Below are 21,630 nucleotides of genomic sequence, written 5' to 3'. Positions count from 1 at the left end.
CACGTTGATACCGTCTGGGGTGGGCATGCTTAGAAATGTTTTATTAAGTGGGATGTCTGTAGAGTGGATTATCAGTGCCCTGAGCGCTGCTGTAGCGCCAATTCTCCTAAGCCAGGCCTGGCATCTGCCCCACGCTCTCTGTGAGGTCCGCAGCTATTACTTGGCAATACATGTCAAGCTTTTTAATCCAGTTGCTGTCTCCAGACACAGATTTTTCTTATGATTTTATGTATTGGTTTTTCTGCAGGGGCTTTGATTTGTCATGTTTCAGACCCTGCCCAGAACTCCCTTTCTCGTGAAAGAGGCTGATTACACTCTGGACTTCAGCGGAGCAGGCACGTCTGTGTTGTGCTGTGGTTTTTTATTTTATTTTGTGGCTGCTCTCCTTCTACTTTTCCAATCTCAATGTATGACTGCATCATGTGATTTTATTCCCTCTCGATTTGTGATTCAGTTGTGATGATCATTAGACATTAATTACTCAGCCAAACCAATGTCTCAGCAGCTTTTAAAGGGAGGCTTGGTCGTCACTCTTGCCCATAGACTGTTAGGGTCTAGCTCAGTGATGCTTTTTCTTATCCTCAAGCTCTTGTCAGTGGAAAAGAGGAAAAGAGAAAAAAAATCTCATGGTGCCTAGCATTAGGATGCTGGCTAGGGGTGCAGAATCTCCATTGGAGCCAGCCAAAGAAACATGGATTGTTTTTCTGGGGTGAGGGATAGAAACTTCCAGACCATTCTATCCTCTTAATTTTAAAGAGAGTAGCTGTGTGTTCGATCCTCAGCTCAAAATTAATTAATTAATTAATTAATTAATTAATCAATTAATTAATATAAAGAGAGTAGCTGGTGAGGAAGTTTGGGCTGAGTTACTTGTCACTCCACAGTTGACTTTTTCCCTGATGTCTCCATGTCTGCTCTTTGCTACCCGGTTCTCTTTGCTGGCCTGGCTTCCCAAGTAACCAGAACATCACTGGAATTCTGCAATGCCTTAGACCCCTACTGACTTGTCATCTTACTTGATGGAGAGGTTAATCAGGAATAATATATTTGTTTCAAGGGCTCTTGGATGCACTTAAGTATGCATCTCAGCTACATCTCACTGTGATTCACACAGCTGAGGGACAGTGGTTGCTGAAGACCTTATTTAAATAATAAAATGGATTGTAAGGAATGAGTGAGTGCAGTGGGTACCTGCAAGTCTAGAGAATTTTGGGGGCTGGACTAGGAACCAGAGTCGAAGTAGAAGCATCCTTTTTCTTTCTACAATAAGCTATTGCTGCTTTGTAATGTAATCTTTATTGCATATATTGGTGTAGTTCATATATCTGTCTTCTTGCTGGTTATTTGAGGTATTCTGTTGTTTCTTATTTTGTTTTATTTTTGGCTCTTTGTTGGGTGGAATTGGCTGTTATCTGTGTCTTCACCTGAATGACCTTCCTATCTGATCTTGTTTGAGAGGTGATCTGGTCCCTGCTGGCGTCTCCTCCCAATTCAAATGCTGGAACCTGAGACTCAAAGTAATGGGAGAAAGAGGTGGTGGCTTTGAGAGACCATCAGGCCCCAAGAACTCTGCACTCAGAAGTGACTAATGCCCTTATGAAAGAGGGTTGAAGGGGCTGGAGAGCTGACCCAGCAGTCAGGAGCACGGGCTGTTTTTGCAGAGGACCTGGGTTCAATTTCCAGCATCCACATGGCAGCTCAAAACCAGGGACCTGATGCCCTCTTCTGGCCTCCATGGCTGCTAGGCATGAGCATGCTTCACAGATATATATACAAGTTGCTCGTGCATGTGAAATAAAAATAAATCTTAAAAAAAAAAGAAAAAAGAAAAAAGAAAAAAGAGGTCTGGCAAGAGACTACTACAGACCTTTGCTTACCTTTGCCTAGTGAGATGCTTTCAGTAGACACCAGATCTGCTGGCCCCTTGTTGAGATTTTGTAGTCTCCAGAACTATGAGGAATATATCTATATTGTTTTAGATATATTGTCTATAAATTATCCAGCCAAAGGTGTTTTGTTAAAGCAGCACAAACTGACTAATACACAGAAGGGGATAATTTTGATTTTTTTCCTCCCCCCCCCTAAAAAAAAAGCATTAAAAAAAAGTAGACCAAATACCAGTTTTCACTGAGTTTTTGTTTACAGTATAATAACAGTAAGTGGTCTGTCTTAGTTCTTAGCAAAAAAGAAATTGTTTCATCCTTTCTCTTTTATTCAATTAGATCCCATCATTGGCCATTTCTCCCATCCTCTGTTGCTGCCCCCCTAAAGATCAGGTTCCACAGCTGCTTCTTGCAGAATTGATCAGTTTTTCCCCATGATTTGTTATTAATAATGTCAAAGTGGTCATTACAGTGTGAGGGAGGGGTCACCCTTCTCTCATAGGCACCATGGGAAAATGGTCTCACTCCTCACCTCAGACATACATTACCTGTTCCATAAACTTTGGCTGAACTGAACTGAATAGTATAGGTTTCACCTGATTTTCTACTCGAGCCAAAAAATTGGCGGGTTTTAGACAGTCCAAGCATAACTATTATCAAATCTGTTTTTAAGCTCTCTGGTCAGGTGATGTTATCTTTTGTAAGGTGCACCATTATTTGATGTCCCACTGGGAAGGGAAAAAGGGTCTGCTGATTAAAGCCAAATACACCATTGTAATTATAAGATGCATTCAATTTCAGAGCTCCTAAAGTGGAAACATTGAGTTAGTCATTCATTCATTCATTCATTCATTTTGGTTTTTAGAGACAGGGTTTCTCTGTGTAGTTTTGGTGCCTGTCCTGGATCTCAGTCTGTAGACCAGGCTAGCCTCGAACTCACAGAGATCCGCCTGGCTCTGCCTCCTGAGTGCTGGGATTAAAGGCGTGCGCCACCACTGCCCGGCTAGTGAGTTCTTAGAATCGGTGAAATAATTGTGTTTCATCTGCTAAAGTCTGAAGGCTCAATTGTGTAGTTGCCAAACAACCTGGAGTGATTTTCAAATGAAGTACTGAGGTCATTTTGAAAGGTGTATGAGTCAAGGAGTGTTTTGGACTGGGGGTCCAGAAAGGGACTCTGGACTTGAGTCTCTTTCTACACCATTGTGTTGCTCTGTCTTATCATACATCCTAGCCTTGGATCCGAGTCTTGGATCCTCTCTTCTAGAAGATCAAGATTGAACCAGGTGTGTTGGTTCCAGCACTCAAGAGGCGGGTGGAGCTAAAAAAAAAACCAAAACAAAACAAAAAAGACTCATGGGGAAAGAATTCTTCTGCACTTTGAAAATCCTTAGGAGGGACTATTTGAAAACAGTTAAGAAAGTTATTCAACTTAATTTCAAAGTGTGTGACTTTGTCACACTGAAATGGTGGACAGCTGTGGCTTCCCATGATCACACTTATCAACACTCTTTGGTTATCAGTGACACATTGAAATGTTAATGAAATACTCATATACAGACCTAATGTTTCTAGAGTCTCTCCCTTTCTCTGCATTGCCGGCGGCATGGCCTCCCTCTACCCGGAGTACGCAACAGCTCAGCCTTCTTCTAGGACTTCCAGCCAATAGCATCTGGAACAGAACCAAGGAGAAAGCAGCCCTGGAGAAGGGCGAGGAATCTCTCTGGATGGCCCTTTTGGGGTCAATGAAACGATTCATCAGCACCCCCCCCCCCCCAGTGATCTTTCCTGAGGGCCAGTGACAATTATCCATCATCTCTGTGTCACAGAGGTCCTAACCCTTCTTGCTCAGAGGCATGGCGGCCATATTGGCCTCCTGGGCTTGTGGCCTCACCCAGATTCCATGTGAATGGCAGCTCTGGGCAGGGAGTTTGGCTTATGGAGAACTTTGGAGAATTAAACTGTGGACAGTGACCTCATTTTCTGTATGCTGGTTGGGTTGGAAGACACCTTCCCTACCTTAGGCTGTACAGGAATATCCAGGGACTAGGCGCTTTCATGTTTTGGGCCACTTTGAAACAAAGAAGGCCTTCAAGGTCCTGTGTCCTTGTCCCTCTTGCTACGGGCGCCTTTCTTCCAGGGTGACCTGAACCGTGTGCTTTGGGAGAGACCCCTTCCTGTCCCTCTGCTGGCTCAAGGATGATCATTAGGTTTGGAAAACCAGGGGATTTAAACCACATCTCCACTCTGGATCGTCAGTTCTTGACGGTGAATGAGGAGATCTCACCGACCACCAACCCTGCCACGTGTCCCAGGCAGCTGGCTCTTCTTGTGCATGGTGAAAGCTTTAGTTTCCATGTGAACAAGATGCAGATCTGTTCGAGGGAAGAGATTTGAGTGGCTTGATTCTGGAAAATTAGTTGTTGAGCAAAGTGGTGTGTTTTGCAAGCTCTCCTGAACTGAGATGATGATACAAGCCTTATTCTGGCATGCGGTTGTAAGGATTAAACTGTTATGTTTTTGAGGAGGTTTGAAAGCGCTTCTACCTGAATCCCGTCCTCTCCTACTTTGTTCTCACGGGCTCTGAGGCAGCCCTTTCCTGTCACTGGGAACACCCTGGCAGTTAAGCCTCACGGCAGTGAGACAGTGACAGACAAGGTTGCCGTATCAGATGTTAATTACAGTTCGCTTCTTTTCCATTCTTTTAGGGAGGTGGGAATGAAAGATTTCATTTTCTCACACAATATCATGGGCGTGCTCCTTGACGACACTGTAACTTGGAGAGAACAATGTCAGGATGAAGAGCCCAAAGCTGTGCTCTGGCCTCAAAAGACCATTGTGTTCGGATGCTGTGTGAGATCCTCAAGTGGGCAGTTGCTTTCCAGCTTTTACAAACGACAGAGATAATGATGCTTGGAGTGTGTAGAAAAAAAACAAACAAACAAACTTTTTTTTTTTTTTTTTTTTGAAAATTCATGTCACTGACATACTGTGTCCCGAAAAGGTTCACTTTAGCAAGCTGGGCCTCATCAGAGCCAATCTTAGCAGCAGGCTGTGGGGCTCTTTGGGAGCTCAGCTCGCCAGCTGTGGAGCAGATCCCCCATAGGACTGGTGGTTTCCAAGTTCCCTCAAATGACACCGGTAGGAAGCTTTGCAGTGGTGATGGTGTCACTGCCTTGGCGGTCCCCAGCTGGAGGCATCTGAGTGTGGCTGCAAGATGATAAGCCTGGTGATGTTCAGGAAACTTAGAATCAAGAGTATTTTGGCCCAAAGCCATCAACACAAGTGCAAGCCAGAGAGTATGCTTTCCATAAGTGGTAGCTCCTCCTAGGTAAGGGTAGGACAGATGACTTCAGTTTGAAATAGGCTTTCTTTACTCGTGAGTATGGTCATGTCTGTCCCAGCGGAACCTGTTTGTTAAGTATTACCAGAGATTCACTGCTCTAGAATTATTTTTTAAGTAGATGGTTCCCAACTTGTAGCCTGCACCCCAACAAGTGGTGATTCTGTGAGTCTACCTCTTGCTTCATTACCTTGGGGGTGCATTTAGCTGTATTAGGAACCTGCATTGCTCAGAACTAGGCCTATGGGGTGGACATAGAAACATGTGGGGATTTTCATTTGGCTGGTTGAAGGATCTGTTGATCCTTGCCTTAAAAAACTGGCTGAGCTCAAAATCATTTCATTCCTGTTTTATGGAATAAGAATTGGGATCCGTATCATGCTCATTCATCTGAATGAGAGATAATTGATTTTGTGCTAAGACTTTTGATCCAACCCCAGAGCTCTCGGTGGTTATATGGTTCACCTGAGAAACAAGTGGGCATCCATCCTTGTGTGTGACTCCTCACTGTAGCCTCAGCTCTTACAAACATGATGTAACCTCAGTCCTCGTCCAGCACTTTAGATGGCAAACATTGTCCAGGGAGAGCCTCCCAGGAAATGGCAGCCAGTACGTACTCCAGTGTTCTGTTGTATCTATCCCAAACTGCTCTTTCAGAATGTAAGGCTTATATTTATTTCCCCAATCAGCAGTTGACAGACTATATATGTATATACATTTGTTACAGACTATATATATATATATATATACATGAGGAAGGATGGAGTTCCTGTAGTGGCTGTAACCAGGGTTCCTGTGAAATTAAGCTGGATGTGTAGCTCAGTGGATGTACACTGTCACACCCTCGCCTCCACTTTGTTTCTTTTTCCAGTAATGATCATCTTCATTGTTATTATTTTCAATTTGATTTTATTTGTGTGTGTGGGAGTATGTGCACAGAGAGATGGACACACACACACACACACACACACACACACACACACAGAGTTGAGCTCATCATGGCACATGTGTAGAAGTCACAGGACAACCTGTGGGAAGTGGTTTTCTCCTCCTGCAGTGACATCCCCTGTCATCAAACTCAGATCTTCCAGCTTGGTGGCAGGAGCCTTTACTTGCTGGGCCACCTTATAGGCCCCTTCATTTTAAATTATTTCTGGATGGAAGTCAGTCCAAGTCTTTAATAACAATGTAAAAAATAAGTGAAAAAAACTGATGAATTTTCTTTACTCTTGATTTTTAAATCACTAAGCAAGCTCTAGCGCCCTAGATGAACTGATTGATCTATCCATCCTGTCTGTCCAATCCATCCACCCAGTGCATTCTGATTTGGGAGCTAATATGAACACTAAAACCTAAATTTTCTTGGCATTTATTGTATATGAGAGAAATGTTCAGAATTTTGACCCTGCCTTACCCCTCTCCCCGCTTTTAGATTTTGATAGAAAGAAAACCTTCTGGTTCTCAACAGTTGACTAGTTACAGATGTTTGGGGGTCATGAAAAAGGTGCAAAGGAAGAATTAACACACTTGGTAGAATTTAGTGACCGAGTCTTGTCATTGAAGCTAGGTACTTTGAATACAAGTACAGTACTCTAATTTGTCCACATAGGCTCTTAGAACTTGCAAAGCAACACAAAACCAAACAATCTCCCCCCACCCAGCCCCAGCGCAGTGCAGCGTCTAGAGGAAACACCAGAGACCTTCTGAGATGTCAGCTCTGTTTTCCTCATTCCATGGGATTGGGGCAGTTGGATTCAGCCCTGTGCATCTTTCCTCCCACCCCGTACACACTCCCCTCTGCAAATTGCTCATTTGGTGCCCGGCAGGGAAAGTGTCTATGAGGGTGAGTCACAGTGAGATTGGAAACCCCATAAGAAAGTCGGCTGGAGCTGCTGGCCCTTGTCAGCCTGTCTTGTGTGTGCACCGGAGCTTGGGCAAGCTGAGAATGCCCTAGCTGGGTTAATCTGGTCCCCAGATTGTTCCAGAACAAATGTGAGGGATGGGCTTCATTCTACTTGTTGTTTAACTTGGCTTTTTTTAATTAATTTTTTTCATTTTTCTTTATTAAGAAATTTTCTACTCACTTCACATACCATCCACAGATCCCACCTCTTCCCTCCTCTCTTCCAAGCCACCCTGCATCCCTACGTCCCCCAAATCAGAGTCAGCAGAGCCTGGCACACTGAGCCTAGGCAGGTCCAAGCCCCTTCCCACTGCACCAAGTCTGAGCAAGGCATCACACCACAGGCACCCGGCTTCCAGAAGCCTGCTCATAGACCAGGGACAGATCCCTATCCCTTGTAAAATTTGGTTTCAGTGAATCTGGTGACATGCTAGCCCCTTTTACACCAGCCCATCCCACAGTGTGCTTCTTACAGTCTACAGACATTAAAAAGTAGTGGCAAGCATAGTTCTGTTTAACAGAACTGATCACTGGCTAGGTGGACAGTGGATGATGTAACATAGATGCTCTCATTTAGCGCTCATAACAACACAAGAGTTAGGAACTTTTATTGTCCCCGGTTTTAGATGGCGGATTAACAGTCTGTCCCTAATCATTCTGCAAGTGAATTTTCAACTCCCAAAGCCAAGTTGCGACAAATGCATACAGCGTTTCCCCAGGCTCAAACTCCTATCCCTGAGCTTGGTGCATAGTTGCCTTCTGATTATCTAGAACTCTTTGTGAGTCTTGAAGAAAACCCAGGACACCGATGTTTCTCAAGGCACCCTGGCACACGTTCACAAGGTCATCGTGGTGTCTGCTCACTACAGCCACAATGAATGCTTGTTGGCATGTTGTACCCTAGTATATCTGCTGATTACAAAAGAACAAATGTGCCTTCTTCCTTGGCTACCTCATGTTTCATCCCACAGACAAGGTTATGGATACATTTTTTTCCCCTCCCCAAACCAGGAGGAAAAAAATATACCAAACAGACTTGGTGTTGTTTCCCCTTTGAATAGCGTTCTATACTTTTATCCTTCCAACCAGTTCTTTTGTTCGGGTCTAGAAGAATATAGATAGAAAACATTGTGATTCTGGTAGATAGGATAATTTGTTTTTAAGGCTGAAAACTGCGTTATCAGCCTCCATGGTGCAGGTGGAAGGCCCGCAGCCTGCAGGCAGCTCTGCCAGCCAGGATCCAGCCTCGCAAATTATTGGCAGCTGGTACGGTAATGAGTCCATTTCAATATAAATGGGTTGTTGCTTATTAATATCTGCCAGTTCCTAAGCAGTTCAGGAACGGCTTTGAAATTTGGGAAATTTGCAGAGAGCAGTAGAAGTCGGGGGGGGGGGGTGCCTAGGAAGAGGGGATGAACAGGATGGGAGTGGGGGCAGTCGTGGAAAGGGCACACATTGTGGGTTAATAACGGGGTATGGCTAGAACGTCTGTTCCTTCCCCTGCCAGTGTGAGTCACGGGGCTTCATGGCTAAACAGCGCGTTTTCCAAGATAAAGGAGAAACCAAACTCACTGTTCTAGTGTGTGTGGACGTATATATTACTTACTTACTCCCTTTGCGGGCTCCTTTCCCCGGTGTTCCTGCCCCAGTGTCTGCCGTCTCAGGCTCCCCCTGGCAGCGGGTGGCGGCCAGTGGCCCACAGAGGAATGTCTAGTTAGAGAGCGGTCAAATGAAGCATACCCTCAGAGATACCCTCCAGGCCTTTTTGCTAGCTTTAGTATTTGCAGTTTCGTCTCAGAAAATTAGCTTCAAGTGTGAGAAAGGAGGGACCCGTTGGCACTGTGTTTGTTGGAGCCGTCCTTGTTGATGTATTCTTGTTATTGTTATTATTGTTAATTATTTTGCTCAATAACTTTATACGTTTTACCTAAATACTTTCCTCTGTATTCTCCCATGAGCTTTCTCAGAGTGTGATGTTTGAAGGAAACACACCGAGGGCAGGAAAGTTTGTGGAACTAGGTTGTGGGCCCCCCTCCATCATTTTCTTCAAATCTCTTTATCAGCGAAGTGCCTCTGTGAGAAGACTGAGGCTCCCTTGCTCCCTTGCCTGCCTGTTCAGACCCATGGACAATTAAGAGAGGGCAATGAACAGTCTCCCGCAGGAACCTGCTGCTGTCAGCCAATAGCTGAATCCACAGACAGGTTAAAAGGAGAGTTTGCCGGGCTCTCCGTGGCCATCAGTGCGAATACGCTGGCATTTGTGTGTATTGGACTGAGCCTGTCCTCATATACCTGTAGCTAACTTTATTCAATGGCATCATATTTCACATAAAGTCACTATTAGAGAATCAATGCTTATGCTCTTTCCTCTGCCTGACCATTGCCTTTCTGGTTTCCTATCTCCTCCAGGTTTTTGGCTCATTCTCCCAGACTCAGGTGAGACCCTGATGGCACCCTGTGGGGCAGGCAGGTGCTGACACACGCCCCAACTCCAGCCACTGACATCATTACCAGCCTCAGTATCTAAATGCCACAGCGCTCTTGGGGCCAGTTGGGCTGGGCACCACTGTTGCCTTTTAAGGTAGGTTTGTACATGTCATTTAAGCCTCTGTGTGACTGGGTAGAAATGCTTCAAAGATGGTGGGATGGATACACTAGACTACAGTCATCGAACTGACTATGCTGTATATACATGGTGGGAAAGGAATTCGGAGTCACTTCTCTGGATTAGAGCTGCTCCCATCTAACAATTGAAAGCATTAGCGTTAACCCAAAACGAAATGGGAAGATCAAGTAGGCACCTATGAAGCCTTTTCCTTTCCTGTGAATTGCCCTCGGGGTCTTTTATCTCTGAGTTTCACCAGCTTTATGTTGGATTATGTTTGTGAAAAAAAAAAAAGGAAGACAGCAGACCTGGTTCCGAAACAATGGTGTATTTCTCTTGGGTTGTCTTTAAAGAGCAAAGATAAATACAGTCAAAATAATAATCTTCTAAGTCAAAGATGATTGCTTATTGTCTGTAAAACCCGTTTAGTCTCTTGGGTTCGGGGTATTTGTGTGTGACTTGGCAAAAACTCTGTTCCTGCGTTGTAACGAATTAGCAAAAACTTTCAGGGCTCCGTCTCAATTTAATCTTAGCTTTTCCCTCCGTCTTCAGGCACAGCATCCAGCAGGGAGAAAACAGGCTCGAAACCAAGACCTCCCACCAGAGTCTAATTTTAAATTTGCAATCTGTTGTCTTGTGATTTTCACTTCAAATTTAACTTTGAAATAAATACATCTCATCCTTTCCACTTCGGCCTCGGAGGTCTGTTTTCCAGTCACGGCAGGGTAATCGCCGAATTTATTTTAATAAAATTTTAGATACCTCGGGGGAGTGGAAAGTGATACTAATAATTATAACTCACAGCCATTGTTAGCTAGCTTCTGGTTGGGGTTCACACTGCCTTCATCCACAGAAGTGAAGCCTGGTTTAACTTTTGACTTTGGTGATACAAGTGGGATTCATCGGATGGAAATTATAGACCTTGCAATCTCATGCTGTATAGATTTTGAAGGGCTCTTGCTTTGAGGCTATCTTATTGATGATCAGGACTGAGATTTCTGTAAAGAGAAGGTGCATAATGCCCAGACAAGTGGATGGTGGCTACCACCACAGGAAGATACACTCAACGGAAGGACTGTGTGGAAATAAATAACCTGGCCCCAGATACAATTTGATGAGGTCAGTGTGCCATGAATCAGAAATAGAGAGGTAGACATAGATCCAAGCTAGGTAGAATTTTCCTTATCTCAGATACTTTCCCAAGCCATCTGTTCAGAGTTTACATTTTGTTGTAGCTGTCTGTGTAGTATGACATCTTTACTCTTTTAAGTTGAAAAAAAAAAATCATTGACTTCTTAATGTTTTATTTATTTGTCTTTCCTTTAAAAAAGGGGCTTTAAAAGCGGCTAGAGAAGTGACTCAGCTCTTAGCAGCCCTTGCTGCTCTTCTAGAGCCCCAGAGTTTTGGTTTCTGGCATCCATGTTAAGTGACTTAACCTGTCACTCCAGCTCTAGGGCATCTGGGGACCTCCTTTAGTCTCTGCTGGTACCTTCATGCTCGTGTGCGCTCTCTGTCTCTCTCTCTGTCTCTCTCTGTCTCTCTCTCTCTCTCTCTCTCACTCTCTCTCTCTCTCTCTCTCACACACACACACACACACACACAAATAACAATATAATAAATCTTTTAACGAAGTGAATTTGGTGGTTAGCCCAGCAGTAGAGCACTTGCTTAACCTTGTGCACGACCCTGGATTCAGTCCCACCTCTCTCTACAGAAAAGCAACCAGCTGTGTTGAAAATTGATGTGCTCTGTGAGCGCTCTGTCCAGGAGCTCCTTCACACACTTCCCTGCATGTGAGAGGGAAATATTACTTTCTAGTAGTTCTGAGGAAATTTTCCTTTCTCTGGAGTGTGGCTTAGATGTCATCTCTAATAGAAGTTTTCATCTGTGGGTAAGAGGAGTCTTGTTCCAGAGACATTTAGTATTAATGGTGGGATTGTGGCTTTGGTTGTTGACCCCCAGCTAGGGCCTCCTAGGCCCAGCCAATCTACTGTCTGGGTTTTATTCACTGGGACGGAACATCCTACTGTCTGCCACAGAAAGCCCTGGTGTCAATAGGGAGCGAGCCATCATAGGTCATAAAAATATTATTATAATCTCCTTCAAGCTCAAGGGATGTGGTTATTTGCATACTCTCCTGTATCCTCCTCCTCTCTTTTCCCATCACCTGCACTTACTGGACTAGTTTTTTTGCTCTCTCTGCCCAGGACTTTGACCAAACTAGAATGTTATTTCTTATAGTTCTGAGAAGAAACAGTGATCTAAAAATGTAATATAATTTTACAATGAATTTTAGATCATACAAGGCTCGCCACTTCCTCCAATATTAATGATAGCTTAGATTTTCCCAAGCTTAAATTCTCTGTAGGAGGTTATGTTTTTCAGAGGGCTAATGTGTTTCCAAACAACTTGAAGAAAAGGCGGCTGGGGTAAGCAGACTTTTGTGTGTGTGTGACCTCAAGTTTTATATAATACCTTTTTAAAAAATGTGTTCTGGGGGCTGATGGTCCCAGGGGTTAAGAGCACATCTGCTCTTCCAGAGGACCCAGGTTCAATCCCCAGCACCAACATGGTGGCTGACAACTGTCTGTGAGCCTGTGACTCCAATTGCAGAGGATCAGATGCCCTCTTCTGACCTCTGCAGGTAAAACACTCAGGAACAGAAAATAAATTAAAAATCAATAACTTTAAAAATGTGTTCTGTTTTTCTGAGCAAGTCATTGTTGTTCATGATGACCTCATACAGCAAGCAGTTGTGTGTTCTCTGTCTCTGTCTCTGTCTCTGTCTCTGTCTCTCTGTCTCCCTCCCTCCCTCCCTCCCTCCCTCCTTCTTTTTCCAGAGAGGGTTTCTCTGTGTATCCCTGGCTGTCCTTGAACTTGCTCTATAGACCAGGCTGGTCTCAAAGTTGGCAGTCTGCCTGCCTCTGCCTCCCAAGTGCAGAGATTAAAGGCTTGTGTCATCACACCTGGCCTGGCAGTTGCATGTTTATCTTTACTTGAGGAGGTAGCTATAATAGCTAGTTTCAAGTCCCTTGGGTCATTATCCCACTGCCCGGGCCACTGGACATTTGGCATCTGTTGATGGATTTTACCCCCGGAAGCTGGTTACATTTTCCTAGTTCTTTGGAATGCTACAAGGAGATTTGAGCATCATGCTGTGAGGTTCTGGGTCTTCCTGAAAACCACCCGATGGGCATGGATTTCGTGGTGACTGTTACTCTAGCAGGGAACCTAAGAGTCGCTGGCTGGATTTAGGGTTTAGATCAAAGGCCCTTGGTTGCTGCAGGCTTCCACATCAGCCTAGTTAGTGTCCAATGCCTTTACTTTGGGCTTGGGCTACATTTGGGACCACAGGGGTCAGTCTGAGACTTGGGCTGCTCAGCCCTAAGTCTTTACTGTGATGTTTTGAGTCAGGCATGCACATCCAAGACATGTACGGCTTTGTACATATTAGGGGAGACTTGTCTCCAACCCTTCCCTTTCTGAGGTCCCTGCTCACTCTCTGGCTTCCAGGGACCATTCCTGCTTCTGCTCAGGAGCACAGGATCTGTCTACTGGTTTTGTTGCCTCTTCACAGTTGTATTGGCTGCTTAGCCTTGGTGCCAGCCTGGGAGAGAAGCTGGATCAATAAAAACAAGGGAGGAATCGCTGCTCTCTTGAGTGGCTTCTTCCAGTCTGGGCTCTTCCTCAGTCAGTTTGCTTCTGTTTCTTTTGGGTTTGGAGATTTTAGTGGTGATTAATGGCCTGAGGTGGTGCTTTGCTCCTTACTGATGGCAGATATTAACGATTCATTTTTGTTCACTACTTAGTAAAACAAAAGCTCTACCCACAGATAATCACCCCCTCCCTCTTTCATTTAACCTTACTTTGGAACTTTGTCTCTGCATTTCCTAGCAGCATTTTCCCAGCTGATGCCTACTAGGTGTTTGTTTGTTTGTTTTTTAATTTATTGGGGATGTAGTAGAATGTTCTAGGTGTTTTTTTTTTGGGGGGAGGGGTAAAAAGAAAGGGTTGGGAGGATTCTAAATGTATTTCTTCACAACAGTTCCTTATTTTTATATTTAATTTTTTAACCAGACTAATCCATTCAGTTAAAGCTCAATTTATTTACTTCAAATTTTTTTTATTTCAAAATAATTACAGAGTCATGGGAAATTTTACTAAAAGTGTATGTTGGTTCCCTATTTCTCTCTTGGCTACACGAGTATGATAAGATAGCAGGGATTTGGCTCTCTCTCTCTCTCTCTCTCTCTCTCTCTGTGTGTGTGTGTGTGTGTGTGTGTGTGTGTGTGTGTGTGTGTGTGTGTGTCCTTCCTTTGGATATCCCTATCACTGTGTGTCCCAGTGATAATATGGGATACAGTATCTGTATCTTTTTTTTTTTTTTTCAAATAGATTTAGTAAGCTAAGGAATCCTACAGAAGCAATCCTTCCTTCCAGGTGTGCATGTGGAACACCTTAATAAAAGTTTGTGCATTTGGATAACCTTCCTAAAGATAACTCCTAACTCTTTCCTTGGGTATCTAATTTGATGGAGCACAAAGGCCCATTTAGTATAATTACTCACCGGGAAGCTGGTGTCTTCCGTTTAGCTAAGAGATCGTGCTGTTCACAAGAATGCAGAAAGAAGCTCTGCCTCTTCTGCCCTTGACCCTCAGCCCCCAGAGCACCCCTGGGGTCTCTGAACCTTCTGAGCTCACACTTAACCACTTAGAAATGTCACCTCTGCCGGTCATGCTGCTGTCTTCCCCCTCCGTTTACCTGAGTCTTCTTGGACCTGAATAGTTCTGCCCTGTGAGCGTGACTACAGGCAGAGAAGTCTACTCAGCCTAGCCTGTTGCTAAGCCCCTGTCTTTCAGACAGCCAAGCCACGGAGGCAGACAGGAGGTGCAGGCAGGATTCCCTGGATAGAGGCAAGAGTGGGGAGCATGATGGAGCATTACAGTTCACAGACAAGGGCAGTGTGGACCCTGGTGGTCCTGATTGTCTTAATTTTTAATTTTCTGTATATGGGTGTTTGGCTTTGTGTACCACGTGCATGCAGTGTCCATGGAGGCCAGAAGGGGGCAGCACCACCTTCTGGAGTTACAGATGATTGTGAGACGGCATGTGGGGGTCTTGGAATCGAACCCTGGTCCTCTGTAAGGACAGCAAGTGCTGTTAAACACTGAGCCATCTCTCCAGCCTCCATGTCTGTCTTTTATTGTATGAGTTGTCAGCATCTAGATTAAGACTATTTTGTTACTCAGTATTTACTTATTTGTTTGTTTTCTTTTTTATGGAGTGCCCAGTCTTTGTCAGGCTCTGTTCTGGGTTCAGACAGTACAGGAGGAAACAAAATAAGAAAAATGTTCAGTTTTTCTGACACTCGGTTTTTGTGGGAAAGGACAGAATTAAGATAATCAAATAAGCTATATTGTACACCATGTTATGTGAACTGTATTATGATAAACCTTAAGGGGAATAAGTAAGAGGGTACGAGTTCTGCAGGAGAGGTTGATATTCCAAATTGAAAGGCCGGGGAAGGCTTTCCTGACAGCACCATGGTGGCTTCAGGTGTCAGTGAGTCGTTGAGACAGACAGCAGTCGGGGGGCTCCAGGCAGAAGGAAGCGTGTGAGGGAGTGGCCTTCAGACAAGCCCAGGAAGGCTGAATACAGCTACAACGGACATAGTGAAAGCTGGTCGTACACTAAATTATGTGCCTGCCTCCACTCTCCCCGGGATATCACAGCTGCCTGGGCCCCGACAATGAAACATGGTTGAACTCAAGGCTAGTAAAATTTCCCAGCTCGAGGTCTGCCTCAGGTCTCAATCTCTCTTAGCCAAAATTCTTGGGACAGGAAGTATTACTGATTTGAGATCTTAGGATATCTGGGATATTGTGGGGTGGGACCTAAGTGTAAATGTGTGTTTCATTTATATTTCATATACATCTCTCACACACAGCCTGAAGCTGACTTTACGCTCTCTTTTTAAGGTATCTGTGTTTTGACTATAGCCTGTTGTGTGGGGAAAGTGTGTCGTCTTCTGCTTGGGGACATCCATCATTTTGACATGCTTAGGGATGCTGAACCTTGGGGTGGTGGTCTGCACCTACTTCTATCTAGATTTCTGTACTTTTACTCATTATTTCCATGCATTTCTGTCTACCCTCCTTGCCTGAAGACTTTCCCCTTACTTGGGGTTGCGTGGTGACCATGTAGATGAGGAACTTCATCTGTATCTATTAGCTCTTTGGCCTGAGTGCAGAGGTTCTAGTCTTTTGTGGAGATTTTTTTTTTTTAAAGTCACTTTCTGCCCTGAATTAACAAGTCTGTGTTCTCTCTCTCTCTCTCTCTCTCTCTCTCTCTCTCTCTCTCTCTCTCTCTCTCTCTCTCTCTCTCACACACACACACACACACACACACACACACACACACACACACACACACACTAGAAACCAGGTTTTGCATGTTTGAAATAAAAACCAATCACAGGTTGCAAGGAGGATGGAATAGGAAGCTGATGGGAGCAGCTGACATTTTACCTGGGTGGGAGAAGGGCTGGGGCTCACTAGCTCTCTGGGTGTGGGGCAGGGCTTGTGTTTCTTCTGTAGTGAGCAATTTTATTTTTTTTTGTTATTTATTATATTTGTGTTTTAATTTTACACATCAGCCATGGGTTCCCCTGTCCTCCCCAATCCCGCCCCCCCCCCCACCTTTCCCCCAGCCCCTCCCCTCCATTCCCATCTCCTCCAGGGCCAAAACTCCCCTGAGGATTCATTTAAACCTGGTGGATTCAGTACAGGCAGGTCCAGTTCCCTCCTTCCAGACTGAGCATGCGTCCCTGTGTAAGCCCAAGGTTCCAAACAGCCAGCTCATGCACTAAGGACAGGTCCAGGTCCCACTGCGTGGGTGCCTCCCAAACAGATCAAGCTATTCAATTGTCTCACTTATCCAGAGGGCCTGATCCAGCTGGGGGTTCCTCAGCCTTTGGTTCATAATTCATGTGCTTCCATTTGTTTGGTTATTTGTCCCCGTGCTTTTCCAGTCTTGTTCTCAACAATTCATGTCCTTACAGTCCCTCCGCAATTTTAATTTTTTATCCTTATGTTATTTACAGAGCCTCTCCCCACTCCCCAATCTGCCCTAGAGGGACTTTTGAGAAGCTTTCAAATTAAGGAGTGCTTCTGTAGCTCCTAGAAACTTAATTTTTCTTGACTTCGGTTGCTTTAGACTTTGTGCTGACTCTGCTGAGGTCATCCCCTGAGAATCTGTCCTGGTAGGATTTAGGAGGTTTGGCACTTGTCTCTGAGTTCTTATCCTGAAGATAAAAATGGCTTCCTTCCTACCTTGGCTCATGAAAAGCATCTTACTACTAAAAGTGCTATTAATCTAGCAGACCCGTCAGCTTGATGCATGGGCTGTTATAATTCTTGCACGTTGGGCCATTTCCTTTAGGAACACTCTCTTGGGGCTTTTAAGTTGATTGGTTTTCTCTGGGCTGAAAGAAACCTGCCCAGAAAGCTCTCGTTTATATTTGCAGACTTTTGGTAGTTTAATACAGGAGCGCGAGTATGACTCGTGAGTTGACAGTGACGGCTTTTCTTTGATTCTCTTCATTCACTATAATTCTTTCCTCCTTTGAATTTCAACCCATGTGAGTCTTAAATTAAGCTGCAGCCAACATTTGTTCCCGGTCTTCTCTTTATTGACAAAACATACAGCAATCTTTATTTATGGTTTTTCGAGACAGGGGTTTTTCTATGTAACCTTGGCTATCCTGGAATTTGCTCTATAGAGCAGACTTGGCCTCAGACTCTTAGAGATCCACCTGACTCTGCTTCCCAAGTGTAGTTAGAGTTTTTTTGTTTGGCCCAGTTAGGACAAATCTTTTTTATCCGCCAGGCCCATAGTCGCTCAGACCCAACCAAGAAAGCATATAGAAACTTACATTGTTTATAAACTGTATGGCTGTGGTAGGCTTTTTATTATCTACTTTTTTTATTTTAAATTAACCCATTTTTGTTAGTCTATATTTTGTCATATGGCTTGTGGCTTATCAGTGTCTTTATATGTTGTTTCTCATGGCGGCGGCTGGCGGTGTCTCTCCCCAGCCTTTTATTTTTTAGAATTTTTTTTTTTTGTCCTGTCTATACTTTTTGTCCAGCCATTGGCCAATCAGAACTTTATTTACACAGAGCGATATCTACAGTACTTTTTTTTTTTTTTTTAGGAAGGTTTTAATTTTTATATAGTATAATTACGTATAACAAAACAATTATTAAGTAAGAATTATAGTTATAATATTAAAGAAGATATCTTATCTAATATTTGTGAGTCTAATGTTTTATATCTAACTTATCTTTTTTTATAACTGAGGAAATTATAACTATTTAGTCTTTAATCATATCAAAGACCTCAGAAGGATATAATATTACCTGAGAACCGGGAGAAGGATATAAGTATTTTTTAGGAGTCTTGTAAGAGTAGACAGAGACAGCTGGCAGTCTGGACAGTCATCTAATGTTTTTTTGTAAAGTTGGGGCATTTGTCTTTAGCCCACAGGGCTAGAGTTTGTCGGTTATTTTTTTTAGTGTCTTGTAGAATGTTTGGCAGTTTTTTCTGCGAAGCAGGAACCTGAAGGACCATTTTGTCAAGCAAAGTTTAGTGGTTATCTTTTTATGGGTTTTGTACGTTTAGTTGATCAAGCAGTCCAGGCAAGAACAGTTTTTTGTCTAAATGGCTATTTTTGTTAAGGTGAAGATAAAATATGAAGTATCTTTAATGTCCATCCTCTTCTTTGAAGTAAATCAGTGCTGTCAGGAGCAGACATGTCTCATTGTCCAGAAAGTTTAAATTTTGAAAGTATTTTAAATGTCATATTTTGTAGGTCTTTGAAGTATTTGAAGATTACCTATTTATCTGAAATATGTTTATGTATATCTAGAAGACAACTAACATGGCTATAAGTATGATTATCATAGATGATTAATTATTAATCTATTTTTAATTATTTATTTTAATTTAAAATGAGCTATATAAATGTAATATCTTAAATATGATTAGAAATATATATACAGTATAACAAAATTAACTTTAAGTTTGTATCAATAGACTAAAATCTATATCAATGTAAAACATTTTAAATGAGTTGTTGTTTTTTAGAAGTAAGTTTTTTAATCTATCTTTTTTTTATTATATTTATATCATATCCCCCTTTCTTCTTTAGAAAGAGATCGCATTTATAATTAACCTGTTTTAAAGAAAAATAATTGTTTTTTTTCTGTCCTACATCAGAGGGCTCTTTTGATTTGGGACATAAGAATCTTTTAACCTTTTTTTTTAACAATGTGTTTGGGTTTAGAGAAGGAGTGAGTCAATTTTATCTCTAAAGCCAGCTTGATAATTTTGGGAATGTGGGCGTAGTTTTTTTTACTACTTTTTGCTGGAGGGGGGCGCTGTATCTTATGGGGACATAAAGAAAATTTTAGGATTATGGAGTAGTCCATTAGGGTGAACCTCTGAGTCAGTTGTCTTGAAACCATTTTGGATGTTGGATCATCTGGGCCATGGTGTCATCGGAGACCTTTTAGGTGGTCTTGGCTGATCAAAACTGATGTATCTTAGTCTGGAACAAATCCATAGCCTCTGGCTTTTTGTGGAAACAAAAGCAGAGACTTTTTTTTAAAGCAATATATCCTTATATCCAAATTTTGAAGTTAAGGTATCTTTAAAATTTATATACTTATTTAACTCAACAGCTTTTACGATCAAATCTTTTTTTGTAGTTAAAAATCTCAAAGACAAGACAAACCAGATTCTCTGTGTAATATCTATCTTTGTAAGACTGAAACGCTGTTGTGGCTGCTGGCTCCGCCCACCTCAGCTTTCCAACATGGCGGTGGTACAGTTTACCGCCAGCTCTGGGTCTGGAGCCATGTGTACCATCAACTATCAGAAGCAGTTTTATCAAAGTAGTGCATAGCCCAGAAATCCTTTATTTTATTTTATTTTATTTTTTTAACTAGCAAAGGCTAAATCCACCATGTAGCAGAGTAAAGTGTCGCTTGTAGACTTTTCATTCCCGCCACACTGCAGGTCAGACACACACGCCAGGAACCCGCCATAGTAGCTCAAACCCGCAGGCTGCCGCTAACTTGAGAAAGACAACTAGGAAGCTGTTTTTAGTTCTGTCTTAGAATCTTTTTTTTTAGGTTTTAGGTGGAAACTCTTGCCCCACGTTGGGCGCCATTTGTAGTTAGAGTTTTTTTGTCTGGCCCAGTTAGGACAAATCTCTCTCATCCGCCAGGCCCATAGTCGCTCAGACCCAACCAAGAAAGCATATAGAAACTTACATTGTTTATAAACTGTATGGCTGTGGTAGGCTTTTTATTATCTACTTTTTTTATCTTAAATTAACCCATTTTTGTTAGTCTATATTTTGTCACATGGCTTGTGGCTTACCAGTGTCTTTATATGTTGTTTCTCATGGCGGTGGCTGGCGGTGTCTCTCCCCAGCCTTTTATTTTCCAGAATTTTCTTTTTTTTTGTCCTGTCTATACTTTCTGCCCAGCCACTGGCCAATCAGAACTTTATTTACACAGAGCAATATCCACAGCACCCAAGTGCTGGGATTAAAGTCATGCCCCACTAGGAATCTTAATTTATACTTAATTTAGCGTTTTTGGAAAATTAGAAGCTGGGGTTGGGGCTGTAGTTCAGGGTAACATGCATGAGGCCCCGGGTTCAAACTCTATCAATAGCTATATGAGTTGGCATGTAGCTCTGTAGTGGGTAGCCATTCCAGCCTTGGCCTGGAAGTTTCAACCCCCCAATGAAGAACATGTGCTTAACATGAGCAAGGTTCTCTGTTGGATTCCCAATACCTCAAAAATCAATAAAATAATAAAACATGAGTTCTAGGAAATTGGCCATGGCCTTTAGTGTTAGTGAAATCTGTGTTTACAAACGCTTGTAAAACATGTAGCAAGTGCTAGACTTAGGGATGTATCGTGGTCTTACATGGACCATTAATCTTTTGGTTTTCCTTATGCTTCTTAAAGGCATCAACCAGAGAAGTGTGTACATTGTTGCTTTGAGATGTACTTGCTGCTGGTAAAAAGTGGGGAATCTAAAGAAGGTCCCCTTTGAGAATCATGTGTGGCTGAGTGGGGAATATTCTAGTATAGGAATAGTCTAGGAATAGTTTAACATCTAGTATCTGGATGGATTACCTCTGACCTCACTGGCACATCACCTGGAGGTTTTTCCTGTGTGCCGTACATTCTTACAATAAGATATGCTTGTCAGAGCTGAAGCCACTGCTTGGAGTCAACAGTGGGACTGTACGATTTCTGAGCCAACAGGAAGGTACCTTACATTAATGTAGTTCTGTCTTTTTTTGCTGTGATCATCAACCTCATTTCCTGTTCCTCTTGGCACCTTGTATTCTCCTTGTGACAGCACACCTTCCCTGGCTAGCTCTGTTTCAGAAGGGTGGAAGGTGTGTGCGTCATCCACAGCTCACCTCTGGCTTCTAGAATACAGTAGGTGCTCAGCAGATGCTTCTTGAACGCGTGGCTCTGCATGCAGTTGACAGAGCCAGTGCGGTGATTTGCCGAGGGAGGCTCCATTTTCTTTTTTCCTTTCATGTGTGTTATCTTGAGCGGCTATGCTTGGAAGAGAACGGGAGAGGCTCCTGGAGCAAGGATCGAGGCCAGATACAGTCACAGTTGTGAAGCCGTGAAAAATTTCCTTTGCAGCAGCATTGTGTCATCAGGTCCAAGATGGAGGCTAGGGATGTGTTAAGGGAGGGTTGAGTCAACCCAGTTGGTCCCACTAGGCTGGACTGAGGTTGCTGGTTTAGCAGTATGCGTTTTCTGTCTTGGGGCGTTCTGTACTAGATTCATGTTCACAG

The 21,630-nt window shown here is 43.2% G+C and overlaps 1 protein-coding gene across 9 annotated transcripts in view; it reads left to right on the top strand.

The window, feature by feature from the left end:
* Positions 1 to 21,630, top strand: part of Tiam1 (TIAM Rac1 associated GEF 1) — a 374,882-nt gene that overhangs the window by 229,337 nt on the left and 123,915 nt on the right. For all 9 annotated transcript variants that reach the window (XM_036203278.1, XM_036203274.1, XM_036203273.1 and 6 more), the window contains one exon: positions 9,536 to 9,707. The gene's annotated coding sequence lies outside the window, so the exon portion shown is untranslated. The remainder of the gene's footprint in view (positions 1 to 9,535; positions 9,708 to 21,630) is intronic.

The sequence above is a fragment of the Onychomys torridus genome, chromosome 12 (genome assembly GCF_903995425.1).
Source record: "Onychomys torridus chromosome 12, mOncTor1.1, whole genome shotgun sequence".
In the NCBI taxonomy this organism is placed as follows: domain Eukaryota; kingdom Metazoa; phylum Chordata; class Mammalia; order Rodentia; family Cricetidae; genus Onychomys; species Onychomys torridus.
Note: the sequence above shows the minus strand (reverse complement) of the source record. Positions and strands in the feature narration are given on the sequence as shown.